This window comes from Euleptes europaea, chromosome 16 (assembly GCF_029931775.1).
Source record: "Euleptes europaea isolate rEulEur1 chromosome 16, rEulEur1.hap1, whole genome shotgun sequence".
Taxonomy (NCBI): domain Eukaryota; kingdom Metazoa; phylum Chordata; class Lepidosauria; order Squamata; family Sphaerodactylidae; genus Euleptes; species Euleptes europaea.
The window spans coordinates 31874109-31880619 of record NC_079327.1 but is presented as its reverse complement, the minus strand read 5'-3'; positions in this window follow the sequence as shown (position 1 = coordinate 31880619).

The window sequence follows — 6511 nt, the reverse complement described above, 5'->3', positions numbered from 1 at the left end:
ACCACCTTTGTTAGTCTCTTGCCATGAAAACCCCAAAAGGGGTTGCCATAAGTTGGCTGCGACTTGAAGGCACTTTACACACACAGTAATGACTGATAAACAATACTTATCCTAATATTTTTAGCATAAATCATAAGATACTTTCTTTGGTACATAATCACAATATTAATATTAAACAATGCTTTAAATTGGTTTATGAAATAAAATAGATAAACATGCATTCAGTGCTAATTATTATACTATATTTCTAATAATACTTCCCAAACATTAAAAATGAAGTCCTCGCATTTTGGCCGCATATTCAATACAATATATCAAGGGGATTTTTCCAAAATTTATAATTATCATATTGGCAATTTCTTTTTTGGTTCTCCATGGAAATTCTTGGTAGACAGGCAGGTGAAATAACATATCTTCCAACCACTAGGTAATGCTACCCAATTTAACTTGTATATGTTATGTAACTCCCAAAATTAAGCTCCATTTTTGCTGATATAAGAACCACCACATTTTCTTGCCTTCTCCTCTCTACTTTATGAAGGTTTGTGTTCTTCAATGTACGTTAGGGCCAGATCTGAACAAACGCTGGATTTTATGTTTTCAGAGAGAGACCAGCCAGTATTCCCCCTTCCCTGCTTTTCCTGGTTTTCTGTTTTCTGTGGAAACTATGGACAACCTCTCTAAGAAGAATACGGCATATCTTCAGCAACATCTGAATGCAATGCACTTTTTTTTAAAGATGCAAAATTACAGGAAGGAAAGATAACAGTGCATTTATATTCAGAATACTGGTTTTGGGTTTGGAGGCAGCATGAAAGAGTTTGTGTGTATGTGTGTAAAGTACCGTCCAGATGCAGCCAGCTCATGGCGACCCAGCAGGGTTTCCAAGGCAAGAGACTAACAGAGGTAGGGACCTGGTAACCCTACTCAGCAACAGGGCAGCCTGGGCAGGCAAGCTCAAATGGTGTGGAGCCAGTCTTGGTAGGAGAACAATGTCTCTGTGGTCCCAGATGGTTTGAGGCAGGGCAGGAGGAGAGCGTTACAGATAATGTGGACTGCCAAAAAAACAAATCAGTGGGTTATAGATCAAGTCAAGCCTGAACTGACCCTAGAAGCTAAAATGACTAAACTGAGGCTGTTGTAGTTTGGTCACGTCATGAGACGACAAGAGTCACTGGCCATTTATTCATGGAAGGTTTTGCACTGGATTTGCCACTCTTTAGATGCACTTTCCCCCCATCCATATTCTCAAAACTCAACAATAAACCGCCATGCAGAGTTTTGAGAATTCAGATGGGGAAAATGTGCATCTAGAGAGTGACAAATCCAATGCAAAACCTTCCAAGAATAAATGGCCACTGGGAAAGACAGTCATGCTAGGAAAAGTTGAAGGCAGCAGGAAAAGAGGAAGACGCAACAAGGGATGGATGGACTCAATCAAGGAAGCCACGGCCCTCAGTTTGCAAGATCTGAGCAAGGCTGTTAACAATAGGACGTTTTGGAGGACTTTCATTCATAGGGTCGCCATGAGTCGGAAGCGACTCGAGGGCACTTAACACACGCACACCCAGCAGGTTTCGCACAACCGAAACGTGCATTTCGGAAGGGGCCGAGAGTTTCTTTTGTACAGCGAGGCTGGGAAATCTGGTCGCCTCCTGCAGCCGGGCGGGAGCCAGCGCGCTTTCCCCGGCACAGCCGCCGCCCTGCCTCCCTTTCCAACACGCGCGCTCCGAGCCCGGCATTCGCCTCGGGGAGTGCGCCCCCTGCCGGTGCACGTGGGCCAATGCAGGCCCCGGGTCGAAACCGGGACGAATCGAAAGCGAGCCGGGTTGGCTTTTCTGGCCGGGGGTTCGAGCTGGGAGCCGGATCTCCCTCCTACTCGCCAGGCTCACATTTCCTACTCACAGGGTAGGAAGCTCCCCCCTTCCTGCTTACCTGGGGCGCACCGTTTTTACACGTCCACCTCTGTCGTTGGTGTAAGGTAAAATGCGGCTTATTTTCTCTTGTTGCGAGTTTCCCTGGACATGTCTGGCATCTGAAATGGTCCGCTGGGTGGGTGGGTGGGGGGCTGCGATTTGCACCCGGGGGGGGGGAATTTACGACTACCCCTGGGTCCCAGGACGTGAAAATGCCGCCGCGGTAAGAGATGGGTCCCCGCGGACAGGGAAGCTCTCGCGCGCGCCTGGCGGCCACGGGTCCTTGCATCGTGTGAATCTGCTAGATGCGTGCACTGGGAGAACTCGCGGTGAAGGTGAGGATCGGTCTGACCTGTCGGGAGCTCCGCGCTCACAGCTTCGCCTGCGCTGCCGGTTAGATTCGAGTCCAGCAGCGTCTTGGGAGACCAACACGAGTTTCAGGGTATAAGCTCTTGAGAGCCAAAGATCGCCTCGTTAGACACGTGTTCCGGGTTTCTAAGGTGTTGCTAGACTCGAACCTAGCTGTTCTACTGCAGGCCAACGCGACTACCCTCTGCCGTACTGGTTTGACAGCAATGGTCAGTTTGGCTTCTGTTCTTTTTTAAAAAGTTTATTTACAGTCGTTTAATGTAGATTCCTTTGAAATGTGGCGTTGGAGGAGAGTGTTACGGATACTGTGGACTGCCCAAAAAACAAATCACTGGGTTTTCGATCAATTCAAGCCTGAACTGACCCTAGAAGCTAAAATGACTAAACTCAGGCTGACGTATGTTGGTCATGCCATGAGACGACAAGAGTCACTGGAAAAGATAGTCACACTAGGAAAAGTTGAGGGCAGCAGGAAAAAGAGGAAGACCCAACAGGAGATGGACGGACTCAATAAAGGAAGCCACAGCCTTCAGTTTGCAAGACCTGAGCAAGGCTGTCAAAGATAGGACATTTTGGAGGACATTGATTTATAGGGTCGCCATGAGTCGGAAGCAACTTGACGGCACTTAACCCACGCACACACAGGAGGAGCAATTTTTTAAAAAATATTATTTTTATTTTATAGGTTACAGAAGAAAAGAAAAGTGGGAAATAGAGGAGGGGAAAAATAAGATCTCATCAGCCATCTGTGCCCAATGCAACTGGGCCATACACTCGCATCCACGCCCAAAGCCTCCTAAATTAGTATTCCACCCTTATTTACCTCTATTTAGTGTTAGTAATGATAACTCGATTCAACTATCTTAAAATTTTTAATGTTAACAATTCACTTAATAGTCAACTGTATGCAGCTACCTAATAATAATCTTGGTAATACCTAGCAGTGAACTTAATAGTCAAATGTTGAACAACACCTATCATAATCTTATTCATATTTTATTACAGTCCTCTAATCTTATTTCAGACCGATCTATCACTAATCAGACATATCTGTCAAAAAAAATGGTTGCCATTTATTCTGGTAGCCTTCCATCAGTTTTCTTCGAAGTAAATTAGTTAGTCTGGCCATTGTAGCAAACTCGTACATTTTTGTAATCCACTCTGATAACACAGGTGCTTTCTTGTCTTTCCAATGCAATGCATTTCAAATTTTTTGGAAGGGTGTTGTTTGAGCAAAGGATAGGGGTGGTCTGGCAAGGGAGTGTGCAGAATATTGGCTTCGTATGTGCTCTGACGTGCGCATGGAACTACAATGTAAATAGCTTTTCTATTCATTTTTGGTGGAGGGGAAAACGCTACATGCACGGAGCTCCCTATGCATGTGAAACTCTCCATTGAAGTGGCAAAAGGAAACGATATGGGTAGCTGTGTTCAGCCTGCCATGTGTGCAAGCCTGTCTCTGCAAATGTTTAGCCTCCTGTTCACATATTCCTTCATAGGCCATCCTGGTGGTCCGTAAATTGGAGGAGGGAAGGAAGAACCATACCTCCTCCAGATGACAGATGCTTCCCTGCCATGCCACTGGTGGCCTGGTGCGTGGCTTTTACAATCTGGAATTAAGCATTGGATTCTTCTGCACTGGCGATCTGATGAGCAGAATTTAAGAAGAGCCATGATGAGTCTAAGGATCTTTCTAATCCAGCTTTCTGTTTCCCTGTGGGAAGTTTCCACAGTGGCCAGCCCAATGCCCAATGCCCTTGGGAAGCCCACAAGCAGACCAGCCTTCAATGGTGCTTTCCTTTACCCTACTGCTTCTGAGCACATCTGACTGTATATATTGCAGTAAGCAGATAGATAAATACAAATGGGGAATCCGTAAGGACTTGTGAGAGACACTCCATTTCCCCCTTGTATTTTTGTCCCCTTGCTATTTCCTCTTACCCTCCTCCTAGCATCCCCTATATCTCCTCCACTTTCCCTGCTTCCCCTTCCCACCCACCAACCTTCCTTGTCCCCCTAGTAGTCAACTTTATTTAATGCATTTATACCCTGCCTTTCTTCCCAATGGGAACTAAAAATAACTTATATTGTTCTCCTCTCCTCCATTTTATCCTCACTCATTTTCAGTGTAACCTAACTCACAACAAACTGAGTCTGAATGGCCCAAGGTCCTCCATTCATGATAGAGGGGGGGATTTGAACCTGGGTCTCCCAGCTCCTTTGTCTGAAACTCTAACCACTGTATGATGAAGGGAGCTTTGACTCTCAGAAGCTCATACCCTGAAAATCTTGTTGGTCTCAAAGGTGCTACTGGACTTGAATCTAGCTCTTCTACTGCAGACCAACATGGCTACCCCCTGAATCTAACTACTAAGCCTCACTGGCTTTCTTGTGGTGCCTGCTGTTGAATAGTAGTGAGCCACCTGGAAGTTGCTGCCTTGCTGCCCCAAAGAGTCCTCCCTCCAGGGTAGGAGAGAGGGAAGCAGGTGTGGACTGGGATGCGGAAATAGCCCTGAAAAGGGCCTGGTCTGCTTCCCTTGTCTCCTACTGATAGAAACCCAGGTTTGAAGGCTGGCAATATTGCTGTGGTTGCTTAGCAACCCTACAATAGCCTCTAAAGGCATTTGTTTCTTAAACGTACAGGCGCTACTATTATTTTGGGATTTTTTTTACCCTTCCCATTTTTATTTATTTATTTATTTATTTTAGATTGCAGGTATTTCTGCAAACCTGGATATCCCCATTTGTAAGGATAGTTCCTTGGATGTCACATTGGTTTTAATGGAACATTCTTTGAAGATGTAAAGGTCTTCAGCCCAGAACATAATAGTAGTGCTGATATTTGGTGTGGTCATTCTCCAAAAACAGTGAATTAATATGAAATTATTAAAGAAAACAGCATTAGAAATGAGCTGTCCATAGTTACCACCTTGTTTGTACAAATATTTGTTTGTGCAAATATGGAATACTGTAACTTTCCAATTAAAATTCTGTCTCTTATTCACATAGATAAAATTCTGGGTCTGTATGTTCTTTCCATTGCCTGCCTTTTAAATTAAAAGCAGCAGCCTTATATGTATTTTGGGAGCCAGTGTGGTGTAGTGGTTAAGAGCGGCACACTCTAATCTGGAGAACCAGGTTTGATTCCCCACTCATCCACATAAAGCCTGCTGGGTGACCTTGGGCTAGTCGCAGTTTCCTCAGAACTCTCACAGCCCCAACTACCTCCCAAGTTGCCTGTTAGTTCACGATGGGTGGCAGTGTTAGTCTGTCAATGTGTCTTAAGTGCCGTCAAGTTGCTTTCGACTCATGGCGACCCTATGAATGAAAGTCCTCCAAAATGTCCTGTCTTTGACAGCCTTGCTCAGATCTTGCAAATTGAAGGCTGTGGCTTCCTTTATTGAGTCAATCCATCTCTTGTTGGGTCTTCCTCTTTTCCTTCTGCCCTCAACTTTTCCTAGCATGATAGTCTTTTCCAGTGAGTCTTGTCATCTCATGACGTGACCAAAATACGACAGCCTCAGTTTAGTCATTTTAGCTTCTAGGGTCAGTTCAGGCTTGATTTGATCTATAACCCACTGATTTTTTTTTGGGCAGTCCACGGAATCCGTAACCCTCTCCTCCAACACCACATTTCAAAGGAATCTATTTTCTGCCTATCAGCTTTCTTCACTGTCCAGCTTTCACACCCATACATAGTATTAGGGAATATGATGGCATGAATTAATCTAGTCTTGGTGGCCAGTGACATATCCTTACACTTCAAAATCTTTTCTAGCTCCTTCATGGCTGCCCTTCCCAGTCTCAATGTCCTTCTGCTTTCTTGGCTGCAGTCTCCTTTTTGGTTGATGGTGGTGCCAAGGAATAGAAAGTCTTGAACAATTTCAATTTCCTCATTGTCAACCTGAAAGTTGTGTAATTCTCCTGTAGTCATTACTTTTCTTTTCTTGATGTTCAGTTGTAGTCCTGCTTTGGCACTTTCTCTTTTAACTTTCAGCAGTAGTCGTTTCAAATCTTCACTATTTTCTGCCAATAATGTAGCGTCATCAGCATATCTCAAATTATTAAAGTTCCTCCCTCCAATTTTCACTCCACCTTCATCTAAATCTAATCTGTCAATAATCTTGTCTGTCAATAGCTGTAGAAAAGAGCAAGAGTCCAGTAGCACCATAAAGCGTATCAAAATTTCTGGCAGGGTATGTGCTTTCATGAGCTATGACTATATT